Source organism: Mus pahari, chromosome 2, assembly GCF_900095145.1.
Source record: "Mus pahari chromosome 2, PAHARI_EIJ_v1.1, whole genome shotgun sequence".
Classification (NCBI taxonomy): Eukaryota; Metazoa; Chordata; class Mammalia; order Rodentia; family Muridae; genus Mus; species Mus pahari.
This window is the reverse complement of record NC_034591.1, coordinates 162,976,044-162,999,328: the sequence shown is the minus strand read 5'-3', so window position 1 is coordinate 162,999,328 and position 23,285 is coordinate 162,976,044.

Below are 23,285 nucleotides of genomic sequence, written 5' to 3'. Positions count from 1 at the left end.
GCACGTGTATGTGTGAGTATGTGCAGATGAGTATGTTGCCTGTGGAAGCCAAAGGCATCAGATGTTCCTGGAGTTGGGGTTACAGTGGTTATAAGCCACTTGACATGGGTGCTGGTAACCAAACTCTGGTGCTCGGCAAAAACAGTACATGCCCTGAAACACTGAACAATTTTAACTAAGCCCTAAATAAGCTAATGCTGTGCCATGAACCAAATACGTTTGAGAAACCAAGCTAACACACACAGATTCACCAAATGATGTTCTGACAATGTTAACAGAGGACTGAGAACCCTGGAGGTCTCAGGAAATCCCCATAATCAGTATAGCTTAGAGGACTTGTAATGAGACCATGAGAGGCATCTCGGCAGAAGGAGCTGATTTCTAGAAATAGCTATTATAACAGTTTCAGTGGCAGACAGCAGAATAAGAGAAATAGAAATGCAAATCGCTCAAATCAAAGCAAAGTAAATTTAAATAAAAATCATAAAAATACCGAGAACAGCAGTCTATCGTGAACGCCATGAGGAGTGTGTCACAGTTGAAAAGATTAATTATTCAGTTCCTTCTGAATCCAGCTGGTGAGTGTTGGATCTGAAATACTCTGCAAAGGCACGTGGGAGGCAGTGGAACCTTCAGAAGGAAACCTGGTAGGCAGAAGTTAGGTCATTTGAGTGTGCCCTTGAAGTGGAGATCAGAACTCTGGCAATACCTTCTTCTCACTATATCCTGCGTGCTAGGAGGTAGATAGGTTTCCTCTGCTCCGCACACCTGACATGATGTGATGCACAGTCCAAGAGTAACAGGGCCATGCCACTATGGGCTGGGGCCTCCGATACAATGAGCAAAAACATGTTTCATCCTTTGACTTGATTTGTCTTGGATGCTTTGTCCCATTGATGGAAAGAGCTACATCATGGTTTGAAATACTTTGCTTCCTTTTTATTTTTTATTTTTTATTAGATATTTTCTTTATTTACATTTCAAATGCTATCCCAAAGTTCCCTATACCCTCTTCCCACCCCTGCTCCCCTACCCACCCACTCCCACTTCTTGGCCCTGGCCTTCCCTTGTGCTGGATCATATAAAGTTTGCAAGACCAAGGGGCCTCTCTTCCCAATGATGGCTGATTAGGCCATCTTCTGCTACATATGCAGCTAGAGACACAAGCTCAGGAGTTACTGGTTAGTTCATATTGTTGTTCCACCTACAAGGTTGCAGCCCCCTTCAGCTCCTTTTGCTTCCTTTTTTAAAGTGATCAAAATAATTCGTTTATTCATTATGGATGAAGGTCACATGTCTGCTGACTGACACAGCCTTATGAAAGGTTTTGGAAACTGAACAAAACTTTAAAAGTCCTGGTATCCTAGTACAACAGAGGCCTCAGCATCATATGCAGGGGCAGGTCTGCATGTTACATGCTAGAATCACATGCAGACTCAGACCTGTCTCTCTTCAAGTCTGCCTCTGATCTAGCTTCACCAGAAGATGGGGCTTAGCTTGACACTGGAGAAGATACGCATTGTCTCTGTGGGACTCTCACTTCCTCTCTCCTGAAATACAGAAGACACCCAAAGGAGTAAAATGTCCCAGTGTTACCGTGGGTTAGTGAGATGAATCATGGTTTAAAAAGAGATGGCCCTGGCTACATACATTTTAAAGAGGTACCCCCGATACATTTTCAGACCTGTCATATGCTTAGAGAGAACCTGAGATGGAGAGATGTTATTTTTCCCAGAATAGTGCTTCATGGAAGTCTTCAAAGGGCTGTTGGTGAGGACAGGGACACAGTAGTGCTCTGTGGAGACTGCTGTAAAAAGGTAGGCCTTGTGTCCTCAGAATGGATAAATGGGAAGTTCCCTGAGGGAAAGAATACAGCAGAAGTGGGTGAAGGAAGTAGGAGGTGTTGGGGACAGAAAGAGAACAATTGTCCCAGGCTCTGAGAAAATGACCAGTAGGGGTGAAGGTTTGAGTGGAGCAATTCTACCCATTCAGCTTGGATGAGAGTGGGACTCACTGCTAACCTAATGATAGTCTGTCTAGAGCTAGGAGTGAAGGCAGAATGTGTGAGAATACAGGAATTCTCACTAAAATGTTCACCCTTCTGGAGAGAAAAGTGACAGGAGCAGAGTGGGCAGTGTGTGCCTTGTGGATAAAATGTAATAGGTAAATACTTCCTGCTGACTATGGCTTGTCATGGAGTATTCTCATGACTGAGGGCTTGAGGTCAGAGATGCCCTGGACCTGGGGATCAACACTGTGGTCACTCGGTCAGGACTCTGAGGATGTAGGGGTACACTGGGTCAGGTAGACTCATGGGATCACTCTTAACTGTGTGTGACTTGGTGAATTATTGAACCCTTCTAAACCTTGATTTCCTCATGTGTATAATGGGAACAGTGACATGGTCTCCCTCATGGATTGTTGTGATAGTTAAAGTAGTCATACTATGTCCCCCTGTGTTATACTTTATGTTGTGTGTGTTATGACTGCACTGAATCCGTTGCTTGCCAAGGAGTGGACCTTTGAGGCAAAGCATGTCCACTAGATGCTGTGTCCAGTTTTCTCCTCTTTTCTCATGGAAAGATTCTCACCATGCATCTCAATTTGGCCTTGAATCCTCTTGCCTCAGGCTTCCATGTAATGGGACTACAGCTGTGTACCACCATCCCAGTCTGACCAGGCATATCTATCTTTGCTGATACCATCTCGCTTAAGCCTCACAACCGAAGCAAGTCACATTTATGACTTACATTTTACACATGTAAGAAGAACAAGATATGAGCAAGTAATTCATCAAGCATAACAAATGTAGCCACTGTCTGAATCCATGGCTTTCTCCACCTATGCTCAGTCCATGGCCCCACGAAGTCCAGCATTTGTAAGAGTAGACAATGGAGAGTTTCTGGGAACCTCTGGTTAAGGACTGAAGTGGGAGAGGTGGTTCCAGGGCCTTCAGTTGTCTTGTAATGCTGGAGCTGAGGGAGAAGCCAGTTCACACTGTGCTGCTACGCCAGTCAAACGGCTGAGAAGGACACCTAGGTAGGGTGTGGAAAGAGGAGACTTTCCTGATAAGATTATGGGTGCTTTCCCAGCGTGCCGAGTGACTTATCTCATCACTCCACACAAAAACCTTTCAGTAAGGCCCTGGCCCCTCTGTGGGTTGGAAATGAGAATATCTGTATTTGATCATGCCAGACATATCAGGATTCTCCGAGGCACTTGCTGCTGTCATGTCTAGGAGAGGAGGAGAGTGACCCTGGCAGGTGGCAGAGCTAGAATTGGGAAGGACAGCTGCCTGGCCTCAGTGCCTTTGACCTGATACCTCCCCCCTGGTTTTCCTCCCTGTCTTTTTGGGGCAGCTATAGACTGAGCTTCTGGTTACTGTCTCTCCCATCTCCTGCCTATGAAGGTAGTCTGTTCCCACATGCTTCCCTCTAACTGCCCTGTGCACCTGGGACCTCTCTTTTACTGAACCTGGAATCTTTCTGTTATTGTCCAGTGCACCTGGTCTCTCTCTCTTACTACACTTGAGATTTCTAGTTGGTGTGGTTTCCATCTCTATTTGTCCTCCTTCATAATTTTGTTCAACACAAAGCACTCTATTGCAACACAAACAGCATTGCTACTGTTTCTTCATGACTCATTGCAACTTGACAATCCACATCAGTTACAGTTTTCTTATTAATCAATATAATTTGGTAATTTGTACTTTTACTACTTTTACATTGGAGTTATAGCACAAACCATAGCTTGGGGCTGGTAGAGTACTAAGCCTTCATCCTCTTGATATTTTCAGTAGAAAGAAGGTGAATGAATGCAAGCTTTATGACTAAGGAAAAAGCCATAATAGACAAAACAATGGATGGAATGTTCCTGAGCCATGTGGAAAATTAACATACTTGTTTGGAAAGCATAGGTCAACTGTGTACTTGCTTAAAACCCCTCTGTACACAGCGAAGGCGAAAGAAAAATCCATGACACACACACTGATCACTATTCTGTTTCTGTTTTTTATTAGCCTTTGTAATAAGTGAAACTTCTATAAATCATAGTATTATTTTATTATCTGACTTTGTTCAAGTAAATGGAAATAATTTAGCCATAAAATTGGTATTAGATTTAGAGAGTTTCACTGTGTTTTCTTTCAGTAATTGGAATACAAGGAACAAATACTCTATGCATTTATATAGATTTAAGGAGTTGCCTAGTTCCATTTTTTTTTTAATTTTAAGAACTTAAGATTTCCCTTGATGTTTACCATCATGTTTGAGAATACCTTGAGTGTGTGTGTGTGTGTGTGTGTGTGTGTGTGCATGTATTTGAGTATGTATTGGCCAACTTTCCCTTCCTGTCGAAAACACCTGGGATAGTTAAATTTAAAGAGAAAAGATTTATCTCTGCTCATTATTTCAGAGGTATCTCCATAATTGATTGACATCATTTTAAGTCTATGGGAAGGCAGCCCCATCATGGCAGAAGTCTGTGTAGAGTGGAACCATCTTCCTCATGGAATGGAAGAGAGAAAGGAACCCCTAAAGGAGTGTGCCCTCGGTGAACTAGGACCTTCCACCAGACGGTACTTCCCAACAGTGCCAACTTAGAAGCCAAGCTGTGAACACATGGGTCTTTGGGGGGAACCAATTATGCAAATTAAAGGCCATATCACTGTGTGTTTCAGAATGTTACTCCATCTCCAGGAGATCTGTCACCCTCTTATGGTTTCTGTGACTACCTGCACACATATGACACACACACACACACATGAGTAAAGATAAAATCTTAAAGGAGAAGTTTTTCTTGGCTCACAGTTTCATGGTGGGGGAGGCTTAGTGACAGGTATCTGGAGTAGGAAGCCTAGAGATCACATCTCAGCTACACACATACACATCAGAGAGTGAGAAATATAAGTGAGGTGAAACTTTGAACTCTCAAAGCCTGCCCCAATGATGTACTTCTAGCAAGGTAGCTATCCTAAAGGCCCCATAACCTCCTGACACATCAGCACAAAGTCGGGACCAAGTGTTTAAACACATGAACCTTTGTGGGGCATTTCTCATTCAACCACCACACGTTTCCTGCCACAATGGACTGTGAGTATTCAAACCATGAATCAAAAGAAAATGTTCCCTTCTTACGTTGCCTCTTGTCAGGTAGGTATTTGGTCATAGCCATGAGAAAAGCAGGGAATAGACCACTGTTTGTCAAAGCCCCACAGTGAAACTGAGCTGCTACCTGGAGGGCATGTGTGTGGTTAGGCTAGAGTACTCCACAGTTAGTATACCGTAGAGACTGCAAATTACAGGTTAGAGGATTCTATACTTAGTGTGCTGTGGAGTACAGGCTTTGGGATAGAAAGCAGAGAGGAGCAGGGAACACCTGGAAGACAAACAAGACACCGAGAAAATCCAGATCTGGTGTCTTGCCCACGCGTGGCCAGTCCCATCTTACAGGAAAATTGGGTAACAGTCCTCCAGGCTCCACATGGAAAGAGGGAATATGATGTTCCACATGCCTCTGAAGATAGACAAACACTAACTCTGAGGAAGAAGAGCCAGGGGGATTTATCAGAAGCATTCCTGAATTTTGAAGGAAGTGTTTTCCTGATGAGAAAATTAGGTACTGACAGCTCTATTTGGTATGAACGGTTTCACAGAATAGCAGCTTCAGACAACCTTGATGGGTTCTGCTCTGATGGAGCAGGTGAACAACCACAGAGCTTTGTCACCAAGCGGGTAAGGATGAAACAATAACTTCCTCACAAAGGTTCTTCCATCCCACTGGAGAAGAGCAACAATTGTTTCAAAGTTGCAATTTAGCGGTTATCCACTTGCAAGAGCTCAGCTGTAGCATCACTAAGTCCCGTCCCAAAGACCTCCCTTCCCATCCTTCACCCAGTGCCAACTCCAACCAGGAGCAGACCTCTTAAAATTGAACATAGGTGCCCATGTGTGAGCCCTCCCCTGCAGCAAGTGGTAAATGCCCCTGGTAGGTTTCAGATGTTGGATAGGAACACTAGGCAGAAAGGGCAGTGACTAAAACCCATCATCTGAGGAGAATGGAGTGTGTTTGCAAATAGTTCAGTATTTAGGGCTAAGTGTGCTAAATATTGTAAACATATTGCCTGCATGCAATTAAAAATGATTTTTACTTTTTCCAAGCTTGTGTAATTAATTAAGGGAAAAAGAACATAAAATAAAAATTATATTATGAAATAATCCAAAAGTTAAAATAGATTTATCTAGATTTTCTGTTTGCAAAATTAAGCCTGGTTTATAGATATGTACTTTTAATTTTTGTGGGTTGGGTGGAATTGTGGCTTGGTAAATATGTGTCCATAAGAAGTTGTGTGTGTGTGTGTGTGTGTGTGTGTGTGTGTGTCTGAAATACCCTTAATTGCCCTATGGTGTAGTTTACAACCTGTTGGTATTGTGGTGAGCTATAAGTCTTGAAGAAAGCAGGGGCACAACAGGGGGTCCTTTTATAGGGAGCCAAAAATGTTCTTTATTCTTTAAATTTGCAGGAGAGTCACTTAACCAAGTCCCAAAAGCTGAACACAATTAAATTCATAATTTAAATATTTAAACTAATAATTTAAGTAAACACATATCAATGAAGAAGCTTATTATTGGTATCTTACTTTTTGAATCCCCCTCCCCACTTAAGTCATCACAATAAAAACTAGCATTGAGATAATAATTGCTAAAACAAGAGAATTCACTTTATGTAAGCCATCAGGACAAACACTTTACATGTGATTTAATTCCTCTGGGACCTGGTGAGGTAGACGTTTTAAAGGATTTGTAGGAGGATTTGAGAGTTTAGAGAATTTTCTTAGGGTCACCCTGCTAGGAAGCAGAAGGCCCAGAATAGTGAGGTGTCCCTGAGAATTGGTGTTGCTGGGCTGGAAGAATTGGAACTGGTATGGGGCAGAGCTTGACAGCCTTCTGGTATGCGGGCATCTCTAAGCATGGTATTTACAACAGCAGTTCACATGTCCTTGTTAGGTAGCTAGTCAGAGATTAGGAGCCTGAGGATGGACCCCTCCCTAATGAAATCTGCTTCTGGCCTTGGACATTCTTATCTGCTTCAAAGATGAGAACATTACAGCCTGTTATCTCCTCCTGTAAGAGTTAGTCCAGCTGAGGGCTGTCATTCACCTAGCTAGAAGTCCATCCCTGGGGAAGCTGATTTACTTAAAGCCTGTAAGGAGAGAGGAGGGAACTTTATCTCCTTAATGAGATAATGTTCTTATCCTTCCCAGAATCCCCTCTGGCGGGGGGGGCAGTTACTTGCTGAGTCTCCGTCTTGTAAAACTACAGCTTGACTGATTTCCAGAGTTACCCAGAAAAGCGTGTAACTTCTGCTTTTCCTTCTTTTAGTCACCTTTTCTTCCTGACACTGGACAAAGGCTGAGCATGCTTCCCCTGCCGCTCTTCTCTCCTCGGAAATCCCTCCCTCCTGCTGTCCAGCTGCTTGTCGGCCATGTAGCTGCTCACTGACCCCCACCACAGGCTCTGCTTTTCAAAGGCTTTTCTCTTCCTCTTTCCTGGCTACGGCCAAGACTGACAGCTGGTCTGCCTGGCGTGTCCCTCAACCGCTAACAAAATGGCTCTTGAGAGTCTTACTAAGTCTGTTTTAAAATTCTTTTGCAAATGAGATTATGTTTCCCACCCCCCCAACACACACACACACACACACACACACACACACACACACACACACACAAACCCTCAAATTTCCCCTGTAACATATACACACAATTTGGGGGTCGCCAAAGTTTTTAGAACTATTCTGATACTGTCTAAGAGTCTGCATTCCTGTCAACTGACTGCACTGCTCTGCATGGATGAAACAAGGTTGCAGGGCTATAGAAGGGAGGTTGGTGCAGGCTCTGAAGAGGAGACTCCATGTCCAGAATGCCCAGTTTGTACCAACACTCCTTTGATGTTGGTCATGAGCAGTGGACAGTGCTTAGGATGCATCTAATCTGCAAACACTGCACCCTCCAATCCTCACCTTATCACTGTTTCTGTTGCAGTTTCCCTGAGCACATCTATTTAGCAGGTTGCAGGGAGGAAAGTTACCTTGCTCAGCCTCCTCATTCCCTCCTGCTGGGCTCAGATGCCCACCCTGGATCCTGTGACTGACAAGGTCACCATGCTACCAGCTGCGTCCTTTCGAATTCCAGGCATTTCTGGCATCTGGCATTGTTCCTTTCCCCTTGATTCTTATGCCCTGTCACAGCTGAGTAGGTCACTGGGCCTAGAAGCAGAGCCCGATGCTCATGGCAACATGTGCTGCCATTTACTTTGTGACTTGGAATTTTAACCCCAAACTGTAATACTACTATAAAGACTCCGCTAGCATCTTGAAAAAGCACCCCGCCTCTCTTAAAGGGCTACTACAATTAGACTAACAAACCCATGCCATGTGTGGTTGGTCAGTTCTGAAAACTCTTTAATTCTCAAATTGTTCTGTTAATAGTTGTGAGGTTCTATAGAGACTGATAAATCATCTTATGACTAAGCCTCCCAAAGGATTACTCTGAAGGTCCCCTGGATCAGTAAGCATTTAAAGCTCTGTTTCTGCAACCCACAGATCTCCATCTGTTGTTTGTTGTTTAAATAAAATCTCGATTGTTTGGTTTAGCCAGATGCTGGGGTGAAAGCCTGCTAGCTCAGAGAAGCAGAGAAAACACACAGCTGGCCTTCCTTCATGGCTGATGTCCCAAAAGGAAGCTCTCCTCCACCAGTCTCAAAACACCTCAGACTGAATGTCCCTCCCTTCTACTTCCTGTGTGCCTCTCTATCCATCCTCCTGACTTCCTTTTACTCTCTGTTTTATTTTTCCCATGTTTACTTCCTGTTAACTGGTTGCTTGCTCTACCTCTTAACCTATGGCTGACTTTGTTTAATGCTGTTTACAATTAACAGAAAGCTCTTGGATTAAAGGTGTGTGCTATGGCTGAGCCACACAACTAGGCACAGATGGAATTACAGGTGATTCTGATTTGCCTTGAATAGGTGCTGGGAACCAACAGTAAATAATGCAACATCAGGGATCACAGTGTGGTTAAATATACTGCAACATGCATCTACATTGCAAACCACAGGTTTGCATGTACTGATCAGTGTAGGTGAGTATTGACGGGTCTCTCTGTGCTGGTTCTATGTATGCATGTATGCATGTATGTATGCATGTATGTCATGCCTGGTATAAATAAGCTCTACAACACATTATTTTGGCTGCCCAACTCCCATGTATGGGATGAAATATGATTTTCTTGATGTACTTTGACCTTTTCTTTTAAATTTATTTGCATTTGACAGTGCTCAGAATTGCAATGTTATAGCTGTGCTGGCCCAGCAGAACTTCCCAGAAGACTGCAGAGAAGGTGGCTTGATGTCGTGTACCATGTTTATGAATGGCATTAGCTCTAAAAATTACTCAAGGCTAGTTGTGAGTCATGAAGATCTTTGGACACAGCAATCTTTTACTTTCTAAGTAGAAACAATGGTTCCTATTTTCTTCTTGATTTCTGTGTTGGGTACTTTGACTAGGAATGAAACTTTTAGGATTGTTAAGGACTTGAGGTACAGGGTACCAAAAATTGTTATAAAGCTGATGAGGGGTATTAAAGGGTTAATGATTTTTAAAAAAAAAAAAAAAAGAAAAGAAAGAAAACCCATGTGAGAAACAGTTGGTTTGACTCTGTCCACTCTCTGTCTTGGCTAAGTAACTTAAAGACCTGTAAGAATCCAGAAAGCATGTCTTCAGGTTTTCTTAGCTGATGGGATCTTTGTAACTCACAGAGCTGCTATTATATTTAAATATAATACAATATAATATAATGTCCCTGCTGAAGCTTTTTGATTAATTGCTTTTGAATTAACCCAAGCATCTACTGAACAGGCAGAGACAAGAAGAGAAATCTGGGGTGATTTCACATGACAGGGTGTTTGTTTCTCCCCTTTTCGCCTACCCTTCTTTTGCTCCACCCATGTTCCCCAGCAGCCCTGGTATTCAGGCATTGGCAGCTGCAGCCTGGTAGACTTGATACACACAAGGTGCTCTATATTAGAGTCAGGGGAACCAAAACATAGTGTTTGGGCTTCCTCTTTATTTTCCCCAGCACTTGACAGCTTGGTCAGGCTGTGGGGTTCTGAGCTGGGTTGAGACATCTTGGTTCTTATAAATGGTATAGGGTATAGTGGGGCTTGTGTCTTTCTGCTGGACAGCCTGGTATTTGCACTCATAACTTTTTCTTGGAAATATCATTTGTATGTTTAAAAACATGAATGCATTTTGAATTTGAATATTTATTTTAAAAACTTGGGCCTATATATTTTGCTTGTTACCTCTAAAATCTGTCTTGGTATACTTCAGAAAATTTAAAATATACAGTGATACAATCTTTTTATTATAAAATAAAATTAATATATTTTAAATGGGTTTATCTTATTTCTAATTATGTGTATGCAAATGCCCATGGGAGCCAATGTGTCATACCCACAAGAGCTAGAAGTGCACAGGTGACTCTGAGCTGTCTGATGGGGGTGCTGTGAACCACATTAAGGTCTTCTGCAAGAGCAGAACAGGCTCTTAAACCCCAAGCCCTTTCTCTATCCCAGTGTCTATCTTTTAAACAAAGTATGAAACTTGGACTTAGTGGCAGAGTGCTTGCCTAGTATGTACAAGGCCTTGAGTTGTGAGTCTTGGCATGGAATAAAACATACAACTGCCTTTCACAGAGTACCCAAGTAGTTAAGATTAGGAGCAAAGCCGTCATTTTATAACATCTTGACATTTATCTGAATGTGGTATCTTTAATAAAATAACTAACTTTTAAGTATTAAATGTATAAGAAAACCCTTGGTAAATTTTACAGGGTTTGGAATGGATTCAACAAATACCTCTGCACTGCATTCCACCCATTTCTGTTTCTTTCTCAAAAATACCATTATCTTAAATTTTATATTTAGTGTCCTCTTTTTATTTATGATTTTAACACATATGTTTGTGTCTCTAAGGATGTATTGTGATCTTTGAATACATTGAAATTTAAATAGACTGAAAAGCTGTTGTTAATACTTCAAGTTACCTTCTCACTCACCTTTCTGTTTTTGATGTTGGTCTGGGGCCTTTGGTTTGCCCATAACCAAATGTCCATTTTCATTATAAGATCACACATTAAATATACATTGTGCTATAACTATGGGGTAGACATCTGGTTTTCTACTGGTCTGTTATATAGGAAGTCCTGATGTGGACTTCTTTGAGCCTAATGATGGACGGTTGCAGGGCTTAATAGTTACTAGTTCTCGGATTGACATCTCTGAGTCAGAAGTCAAGGGCACTGTGATGGTTTGTACATGCTTGGTCCAGGGAATGGTACTCTTAGGAGCCTTGTTGGAGTAGGTGTGTCACTGTGGGTGTGGGCTTTAATACCTTGTTCCTAGCTGCCTGGAAGCTGGTTTTCTGCTAGCTGGAACAAGAGGTGGAACTCTCAGTTCCTCCAGCCCCATGTATGCCTGGATGCTGCCATGCTCCTACATTGATGATAATGAACTGAACCTCTGAACCTGTAAACCAGCCCCAATTAAATGTCATCCTTATAAGAGTTGCCTTCATCATGATTTCTGTTCACAGCAGTAAAACCCAAACTAAGACAGGCACCATTGGCAATACTAAACGAACTTGGATTTCTTTATGTGTACTTTCCAATACACCTGCTCAGTATATCTGGTGATCGATCCATATTCTTGGTACTGTCAGACTTCAAAATTCTGGCCACCCTGAGGGGCGTGGAATGGTGGTACATCACTGCAGGTTTGGTTGTTTTTCTATGAATTCTAAAGAGATGTTTCATGATATGCTATTGGCCACTCGGGTTGTCTCTTCACTACAGTTCATGATTTAATTCTTTTGTTCACTTTTTTTTTTTCTTGTTCGTGGGTTGTTCATATTTATGTATGCATCTCCTGGGCTGTTCCTGTCTACAGACATATCCCTGGGGTCGTTCATATCTCTATATATTTTGTCTATGTATATCTGTGTATTGCTCTTTTCTTTGGGGGTGGCAGAAAAATATTCAAAATTTATTTTCAGACAGACAGCATCAGCAGGTAAGACTATACCACAGCTTACACATTCATTCACAGGGTGTGAGAAAACCATAGCTGGCGTGTTCTCTGCAACAACATCTACTTTACAGGGCAAATAGGTGACCAGTCAAGCCAGAGAAGGCTTTATCACAGGGTTCACTTACAATCCCGGAAGGAAAGGCATGACCTGCCAGAAACCCAAACAACCAAGAGTTGAATCCTAAAATCAGGTACAACATCCAAGAGGGGAATCTTTGGTTGATCGTCTTCATCCACGTTTCAGCAACCCAAACTCTCTACCTAGAAGATGGAGTAAGAAGTCTCTCCTTTCTCCTTAAACCATAAGAGCTGTTACAACAACTGTTCAAAATTATTACATGTATGCAAATATAATAATGATGATGATAAATATAGAACCAACCATGAAGACATCTTGACTACCCAGCTCTTCTCAGCAGTACATCGACTCTTAGGTTTAAGACATGGAAATACTTTGGTGGTCACAAAATAACAAAGTAGAGACTCTTTCTTCAGGACTTGGGATAAGGAAATGGAGCTGTGATGGGAAGTTGGCCCTTCTGGAAGTCTCTCTCTAAGAAGGGACATGCAATTCTTCCATGCAGCAGGCACTGAAGAGCCATATGAAAGGGGCACTCTGATGCCTGCCACTGTAGAGTTTGTGGGAAACGTGGGAAGCAGCAGGATAAGCCATGGGCTCTGTGGGGACCAGGGTTCATTTGTGGAGGCCATCCTACTGAAGGCTCTAAGGTTGAAGGAACTGGGCTAATTGGAATGCCTTAGTTTCTGAGGTTTCTTTTTCTTTCCTTTAAAAAAAGAATCATGTTAAAATACATTAAACCTAAACCAACCAACCAAAGAAAACCAGAAGATGAATGCAGAGCATAAAGTGGTTCTCTGTACACAGATGTCCATTTACCCACATGAAGTGACCATGGAAGTACACAGCACATCCACAACCCAGCCCCCCATTCTGGTAAGTTGTTGCCTCTTCCACTGTGGTCCAAGAGTCCCAACTGCTTCACTCTGAAACAGTTGACAGTCTTTGGAAACAGCTATAGCTTGTTCCAAGTAACAAAGCTTCTTTTCAAATCCTGTTTCTTTTCAAAATTCAAACAAACAAACAAAACAAAACAACAAAACCAACCAAATAAACAAAAGAACTTGTCTGTTCTGGCTTTCTTCTTCTTCTTCTTCTTCTTCTTCTTCTTCTTCTTCTTCTTCTTCTTCTTCTTCTTCTTCTTCTTCTTCTTCTTCTTCTTCTTCTTCTATTTTCCTCCTTTGTGTTTTCTTTTTTTGGGAAGCAGCATAGCAACAATTGTGACTGTAGGACGCCAAGAAACATCATTTGCATATCAGGAAGAGAAAAAACAGGTGAGGGATTAAGAAAAGCTGGAAAACTAAAACATAAAGCAGAAGTTCTGGAATTTCACTCATCTCTCTTCCTCCTTGGCTGACTGCAATCTTGTTTTCTTCCAGGAAGTGAGGGAGCGTAGGGCATTGGGCCACACAGTAGGGAACACTGGGCTTTTCCACATTCTGGTTCACGTGCCATCTAGCTTGGAAAATGTGGCATTGCTCACCACAAAGCTGTCCCCCAAGGACACAGGCAGGGTAGGGATGCCTCTACTTTGGATCACTGAAGTGTCCTTGGTAAGATTGCCATTGAGAACGTTGATGGACTGGTTTCATGAGGCAGAATCCAGTCCCCCATGGGGATGGGAGTTCCTTGGGAAGCATTTAAGGCATATTCTCCCTTCGCACCCAGCACAGCCGTGGTGTTCTCTATGGCCAGCCTCCTGCCCCGGCTGATGGAGTTATTGCTGGCCCAGCGGTGGTGAAGGTTCCCCCGCATGCTGCAGGCAGAGGCTTTTCTCTAGTACACGTCTACGTGTAGGTCGGAATGACCTTGGCAGATGAATTCTGTTCACACCCTGTGTAGCAACGGCATGTAGATGTGGCTGTACTTCCAGCAAAGGTGTCACGCCTGGGGTCACGGTGGTGGGTCCCACAAAGGTGCCATAAACTTCAACTTTGACATAGGTGGCATGAGCTCGGTTATATGTCCAGGAGAGGTTTGTATGACACTCTTGCTTGGAGAGGGTGAACCCATCTTTGGCCTTGACTTCCAACACGGAGGCAGGGATGTTTGAGGCTTCCCTTTTCTCTTCTTGGATGGGTCAGTGCCACAGTGGAGCAGGTGACTCCAAAGAAGTACAGAGCTCAGGGTTTGAGGTAGCAGGGTGCTTGAGAGACCAGACATGAAGTTGGGGAGAACCCAAGTGCCATAAGGCTTCAAGGTGAAGGGTGTTAGCCCCAAGCACAGCGAGCTGGCTTGAAGGGGACACTGGCTGGCATAGCCCGGCTTATCTCATCTAGAGACAGACGGGTATAAGCCCCAAGCCCAGCGAGCTGGCTTGGAGGGGACACTGGCTGACATAGCCCGGCTTATCTCATCTAGAGACAGACTAGGCTTGACCCTTTGTAGCTGAGCAGAGCCACTGCCGCAAGGGCCTACTGGGACACAGTTATTTAAGGTCATCAGAGTCTCACCAACCACTCTGAAGTGGAGTGCGTGCATGATCCACATGTTCACCCGGACTGGGATTTGTTCTGAGCTGGATCATTCAGAGCTGCTGCAGCAGCTGCAGACACGGGATCTGCTTCCAGACCCATGGGAGGCTGTGGACATCCACACAGGCGCTGCCGGGGCCTCTGAGCTCTGCTGGCTCACTGCCACCTTGATACCACAGAGTGTCTCTAGAGATCACATTAGTTTTGGCTATTTTGTCTTTGGGTAAATAGCTTACTTACTGAGGTGTGGCTGTCAGGGAAGCCTCTGTCTTTAAGTAAAGGATGAACTCCATGCTCAGCTTTTCCTTCAAGACCCCTGAGTCCCTACTGTCTCCTGGCTGGCTGGCTGGCGGCTCAGGATGACTCTGAGGAATTATCTGAAGGCTTCTCACTGACATTCATGATGAGGACAGGAGAGTGCTCATTACAACTTTTCTTGTGTTCCACGAACTCAGAGGGACTGAAGACAACACAGCACTTTTTTTCAGATGTGAGTCTCCTGCCGGCCACTTTACTATGGCTGTGTCCTCTGTCACTTCATTAGCATTCCTTGGGGAGTTCATTGAGTACCTGGTTTTCTGTGGTTGCTCACCCTAACCTCCTTCCAAATTGATGTACTGTGGCTTTGCCTGCTTGTGCCTAGACATGGTGTGTCCATCAGGGTGTTGGGAAGAGCCCTGGTGACATGTCCCCTCTCTGCCACCAATCCCTGTTGTTGGGAAACTTTACCCCTATTTTGTGGAATATGCATTCCCAGTAATCTGATCTTTTCTATCCTTATCTCTGGGTCATTCCTATGGCCTAAAATTGTGTCCTCATAACTGTTAAGACTTAATGTTTATACATTGAAACACAACCTCAGGAAAGGTCTACGTCTGGAGACAGCCTTTCTTATCTTTATTTATTCCTACATGTTAGTGATATAAAATGGATTTATTGCGATACTTTCATACATGTATATAATGCATTTTGGTTATAGTCACTCTTCCTTATCCTATTAATACTTTAACTAATCCATTTCTCTTCCCAGATTTTGTTACCATTGAGCTTCATTTACAGGAGCACAGGTGAGAGGTTATTTATAGGATCCTGAGCACTTAACTAGTGCCTACACCACTGGTACAAAAGGACTCAGTCTCTATAAAGAGGTAATTAAACTAAAATGAAGCCAGTAGAGTGGTCCTTACCCAGCGGGGCTGATCTCAGTAGAGTGGGTCTTTAACCAGTGTCACTGATCTCTTTATACACAGAGGAGATTTGGAAACGGAATGAGGACATAGGGAGATGACCACCAGAAAGTCAAGAAGAGGCACTCACAAGAATTTAATTCTGCAAGGACCTTGGCTTTCAAGCTTCTGATTATGGAAACATGACTTTCTATTGTTAAACTGCCTCTTCTGTGCCTACTGGTGCTTTGTTGTGGCAGCTTAAACAGGCTAATGTAATGTAATTGCCATTTTAACAAATTCCTGGAAGAATGTCTGAGTCAGTAAAGTGCTTGTCTTGTAAGCATGAGGAACTGAGTTCAATTCCTGGGACCCAACTGGGCATGGTGGTACACAGTTGTAATCTCAGAGGTGGGAAGGTAGAGACAGGTAGATCCCTGGGACTCACTGACCAGCTTGTTAAATTACAAGATAATGAGAGACCATGTTTCAAGATGCAAGGTAGACATTTTCTGAGGAACAACATGTGTGGTTGTCCTCTGGTTTCCTCATGCTTGTGCACGCATGTGTGGTGCCAGGTACATGATTCAATCTTTTTCAGGTTCAGAGCTGTCAGAGTCCCTGATGCTTTTGTGATAGATGTCTAGGGCTTTTGAAGTAAACATGAGCACCTGGGGGAACTTCTCATTTTAGTGACTAAGTAGGCGAGTTGCTTGCTCCAGAGTCAGTCCCAAAAGACATGCTCTGAAATATTACAAGTTGTTTCAAGATCACCTTTGCTCTGCCTCTCATGAATTCTGCATGCTTTGACTCATGGTTCAATGTGCCAAAAAGTCACCAATCTTGAGAATTTATATGTGATTTCTTCACAGTGATTTTTTTATTTTTTAATTTTTTTTATTTTTTTAGGAATGAGATATATATCCCATTGTGTCTCTATTTATTTTGCATTGTGAGATGTTTTTCTTTTCTTATTAAAAATTTAAATCTAATAACATTTTGGGGTGTATATTTATGTAAGTGTCCATGTGTATATTGCTAGTGCATGCTCATGTATGTGCATGTGGAGGCCAGAGAACAAACTGGTTGTCATTCCTCTAGAATGCTACCACCTTATTTTCGAGACAGGGTCTCCCATTCACCCTGAGCTAGGTTGGGCTGGCTCACCAGCAAGCTCTAGGGATCTATCTGTCTCTTCCACAAGCACTGGGATTTCAGGTGCATGCCACAGTTTAGTCTTTTTATTTTATGTGGGTTCTGGAAACCCAAATTAAATCCTTATGCTAGAAAAGAAAGCTCTTTACTGATGAAACTATTTCCACAGACCTAAAACCTTAATATTGTAAAGTTAATTCTATTTGTCAAGATTAACCAAATGCAAATGCTAATAAAACAGTAGAACATCCTTTTTATAGAGACACATTCCTTTTTTTTTTGGTTTTTAAGCCATGGGTTCATTTGAACACTGTTGTTCATGCTGAGCAATGGCAGCTGGCATCTACTGACTATTTAGTGCCAAGGCAATTAGCATTTTACCTGTGCATCTCATTTGGTTCTTGCAATGTCTACATTAGGCCATCACCTCAGGCTGCCATAACAAAATACCATGGAGTGGGTGGCTTGAGTCACAGGAATCTATTCCTCATAATTCTAGAGTCTAAGTGTAGGATGTCAGTGTGGTCAGGTTCCGGTGAGGCCTTTCCTTAAGGTTTGAAGATGACTAGCTTCTCCTTGTGTCTTTAATACACACACACACACACACACACACACACACACACACACACACACACACTGGGGTGAGGTGGGGAAGGAGAGGGAGATACAGAGAGGCGATTACTCTCTTGTATCTTTTCTAATAAAAGTACCAATCCTTCTGCCTTAGCCCTCCCAGTAGCTGGGGTTATAAGCACATTTTTATTGAGATCACATTTCTTTACAAGGCAAATATATATGGACATGATCAAATTTTAATCTATAATCACAAGGCAGTAACGTTAACATATTCTTGGGTTTGGGTTATAAACTCCCAACTAAATATGTATGATAAATGCAATGGAAATATGACTGAAAATACAGACTCTATGTTCAGTCGTTCTAAATGCAAAACCCAGGTCTGCTCAGCTGTATCACCTTGAGCAACATTCTTAACCTCTCTCTGTGTATCCACTACCCCGAGAACAGTGTCTAGCTCTTACAGTCTAGCTCCTAGAATCATATATTTTAAAGATTTATTTTATTTTCAGTTGTGTGTATATGTTTGTCTGTGTTCAGTATGTGCACATGACTGTAGGACCCAAGGAAGCCAGAGATATCAGGTCCTCCTGCAGCTGGAGTTCCAGGCAGTTGTGAACTGTTTGATGTGGATGCTGGGAACTGAACTTGGGCCCCCTGTAAAGGCAGTAAGCTCTCTGAACTGCCAAGCCATTTCTCCACCCCTCTTATGAGAATTTTCTGAGTTGAAATATGTACTGGAGTTAAGACCCATAGCAAGCACCACGTTTGTCTTATTCTCGTTGTAGGTGCTTATACATGGACAGTAACATTTTGTTGGGAATTATCAGTTGCTAGAAACAGCACACACACACTGACATACACACACACTCATACCACACACACACCACACACATACTCACACCATACACACACACCACATACTACATATACCACCCACAAACACATACACTCACAACACACACACAAACACACATACGCTCACACAACACACAAACACATATACACTCACACCACAGATACATACCACACACACACAAACATACATACACTCACACCACACACATACATACCACACACATACAAACATACATACACTCACACCACACACACAAACACACATACACTCACACCACACACATACACACACACCACAACCTACACATACCACACACAAATACACATACACTCACACCACAGTCATACACACACACCATAAACTACACATACCACACACAAACACACATACACTCACACCACACACACATACCACACATATATACACAAACACACATATACTCACACCACACACATACACACACATCACAAACTACACATACACTCACACCTCACACACACCACAAACTACACACACCACAAACACACATACATTCATACCACACACACACACACACACACACACACACACACACTCACACCACATACACACAGGCACACATACACTCATACTACACACACAGCCTTTTATTTTAAGCTGCACAAGTGTATGTACACTTGTGTGTATATCTCTGTGTTACATATATTATGGGACTAGAGTAAGAGTTCCCCAGTTAATGCATCAGAAGATCACTTAATTGGATTTAGATACTAATTAATCACTTTACAGTTTTACACATTCATTTTTGTGGTCACTTTCCTTTGAAGCACACGAATATATGGATTATCTGTCTGCATGGCACCTCAGGAGGGTTTTGCCCTATAAGATGGTGGTTCTTTGTGATATTCTAGAAGAGGGAAAAATTGACCTTTCTTCTATAAAGTGGAAGAAATAGCTTCTAAGAAAGAAACAGTAAGGTTCATGGGCTGTTGACTTTCTTAGATTGATCAGACACTGACATCCTGTCTTTGTGAGTCCGTGGGCATCCTCTAGAGAGCTGTCCGTGTGGTCCCTGTCACCATGCCAGGGTCTGCCACCCTGAGCTCTCTATTCCTGTTCCCACGTACAGCGAGTCTATTAACAAGTTGGAGCAGACATGGCTGGGAACAAATGTTATCATGGTTGAACATGAACTGTGGGCTAAGTTTTGACTCTAGAGATCAACCTGTCCAACACTTCTATATAAAAATGAGTCTTCACCTATGACATGATATTCTCCCTTGTTCCCTGACGTTGTAAAATGAATGATGACTTTTTTTTTTTTTTTAGGTTTCTTGCCCGTGTAGCTTTTTGTCTTGTTTTGTGTTCTATTTTCATTGAAGGCTGTGACAAATTTCAGAGGATCCCAGAAGAGCCCCATTTTGTAGAGTGGCTTTGGAATTTCACTTCTCTGAGTACATTCAGGAGCCCAAGCTGCAGGGCAGTCCTCTACCCCTTTGCCCTGAACCCCACATGTCTGCTTCCCACACAGAGACATTTTAGCCCTTCTCCCTACTCTCAGCCACTCCATGATAAATATACTGCCATCAACAGGCTTTAGCTTCAGTTAAGAAAACAAGAAAAACTCAAAACAGCCACTTACCAATGTCCTAGGGCAGTGCATTTAAAATTTGGCGTTAGAATTCACAGGACAATCAAAAATACCTCAGTGGATCTGAGGAGCAAGGAAGGCCACAGTCTTGACTGAAAACTGAAATGTGCTTACTGTTCTTACTCTGTCATCTCCAAAAGCAACCTACACACGTAGTTCCCAGGTGAACACTTTCTTTGTAGACTACTTAGCTTTTATGTCTCCTGCTCTGACAATAATCTTTTATGGGTTCAGCTGAGATATCCCAAGGACATTTGAAGTCCAGGTTGGTGACAAACACTAGATTGGGTATCCTTTCATCTTCAGAGACTTGGCAACTACTGTTTTCATAGCCTCAGCCTTAGAGAAAGAGCAGCTTCAGACTAATTGGCAAGCAGCAGGAAGTGCTTCCAAGTGCCAAGTGGCTTACAAGGACCCACCGAGCCCATGCCTGCAGATGTAGCAAGGTGGGGCAGGCTGGGTTTGGAGAAGCCAGTCTGGGAACCTTACCTCTGTGACAGTTGCTGATTGAATCAAGAGGACAGAAATAGATTCTAAATCTGTCTATGTCCATGTGTTCCAGCACTGGAACCAGGGTAATGGCTGCCATGTTGCCACAATAATCTCTTTTGAATAGAATAACCATCAGGCGGATGATCCTTTTCTGAGCAAATGAGCCACTTTGTACTTGCTCAAGATAGCGTGCCTCTGCCAGGAGTGTCTTCTGCTTCTGTGAATAGCTTTCTTTGCATACATTTTCAGAGGAGACTGAGGCATTTAAGTAGCAGTCTTTGTTTTCTGTGTATTTTATGCATATTATACTACATATCATAGGACCCCATCTTATAGGTCAACATAATAAACATTAAGTTGTTCTTTTTGTGTGTGGCTGTGTATGTGTTCATACGCACGTAGATGCAGGTGCAGGTAGAAGCCAGAAGACATCCCTCAGGTGCTGTCCACCTTATTTTTGAGACAGGGTCTTCTACTTAACCTGATGTATACCAACTGGGCTAAGCAAGCTAGCCAGAGGGCTCTAGGAATCATCCTGTCTCCACCTCCCCAGTGCTGGGGTTATACACATGTATCACTATGTTTTTTTTTGTTGTTGTTGTTTTTAAATATGGGTTCTGGTGGCTGAACTCAGGTTCTCATGTTTACAACACTTTACAGACTGAGATCACAGTCTGCATTTGGTTTTAAATTAAAGAAAAGTTGGGGAAGCAGGTAGAAGAATGTAGGGATGTCACCCCTCGTGCCTGAAAAAGAAGATGGACAAACAGCCTCGGTCCAGAGTGTGAGTGGTTTGATCTCTTTTCTATGTTGCCTTTCTTTTGGACATCTGTGCAAATCTCACAGTTTGCATCTAATATATTATTATATTTCTAATTCCAAAGATGGGCACTATATATGGAAACACAATTCCATTTGTATTTAAGTCTTTTTACTATACACATATTTTCTCCTTGATTTTTCTTAAAGTTTTTATTTTTAAAAAAATATTTGTATGTGTATGTGTCTGCTGTCTGTCTCTGTGTGAGACACACGCACACTCACACGCACATGCACAGGACTGTGACAAACTTAGTTCAGCACATTTAGCAGCAAGCACCTCTGCTTGTTAGCTCACCTTTTTCATAATGTGACAAATATTATTCTAAATGTTTTACACAGATTATCTTATTTAATGTTCACACAATCCCATGGCATTGCTAATACTGTTCTTTCTCCCATCTCACAGAACTGAAAAAGGGCTAAAAGGTAAAGGCTCAGACCTCATCTTGCTTGGGCTGGAGGAGACCAGGCACCTGTGTGCTTTATGGTCATTCGTCCTCAGCCCACTCTATGACAGGACTTCTCAGAACCCTGACCTTGACTCTGGACATGAAAGTTCACACGTGCATTTTTTAATAGATTTAGTAAAATTTGATACTTTTGTTATGCAAAAAGCAAGCAACAGTGCTGTCTCCTCATCCTCTGCAGGGCTGTACCTGTTCAGCGGCCTTTCTGCTGGTTTTCCCCTTTGTTCTAGGCCTCACTTGGAAGAATGAGCTCTTGGCAGAAACAGCACTGTGTTTTATTCCCCATTAACAGCTCACATGAGTCATAAGAATGCTAAAATAACATCGTGCTTTGACCTTGCCCTTAAGATACTGACATTCTAAACATCTTAAATGCATCTTTTCCTTCCCTTTCCAGTTTCTCCTTTTACATCTGCCTCTAAAACAAGCAGAGGAAAAAAAAAAAAACCATACGCTAGATTTATGCAGGATTCTTGTGGATCTGCATTATCAAGGAAAGTCTTTTCTTAAAAAAAAAAAAATCACCAGGTAAATAAAAATTTACAGAGAGCCTGCCATCTGGAGTGTGCCACAGCACTGACTGGAAAGCTCGGCCTCCAAGTGAGGAGATGGTTTATCAGGGAGGCCCACCAAACTCCTTCTCTCCATGGAACTTTCATTACTCTTTGAAAATATCTCTCAGGTTGGACTGAAAACCACTGGGGGCCTGGTATCCCCACTGCGCTGAGCATACTGCCTGTCTGTGGCAGCCCCTCAGAAGGATGTTGCTGAGAGAATAGAGTGTTTCCTCAGTACCTGCCATTGAGGCTGCTTGGGTGTCTTTCGAATGTAAGTAATCAGCATGGACCCAAGTGCTATAGAGATGGATAAAGAACCTCAAATATCACATCATCCCAACACTGAAGAAGTTTCCAGGTCTGCAGAGGAAAAAGAAGGATCAAACGCCTGCTTCTCAGAGAATGGGGCTTGCAGCAGGAAAGATGATGATGATGATGATGATGATGATGATGATGATGATGATGATGTGATGAGTATTTTTAGGGAGAAGGGTCTTTGTGGGGAGGGAGTGCCTAGGAAAGGACATTTCAAGGTCATCTGAAGAGCAAGACCAGGTTACAGAGCAACCATACCAGACTTGCATGGGGACAAGGAAAGGAATTGCTAACAAATTACACCAGAGTGGCTAAGCAAACCTGTCCTAGAAGGAGGCAGGATACCCCAGAGTATCACTATGTGTTTTATAAGAAGATAGAAAGAAGGCAGGGATATGTTTGGTGGAGGCAAGGTATGATGTGTGTGTGTGGGGTGCCTCTGCAAGCCCATGCTGAGGCATCCCTTCCCCTGAGGTACCAGCCACAGGATGGTATAGTGGAGAATAGAGTTTATTTAGAGCATGGGGAGTGGAGTTGAGGGAGAGAGAGA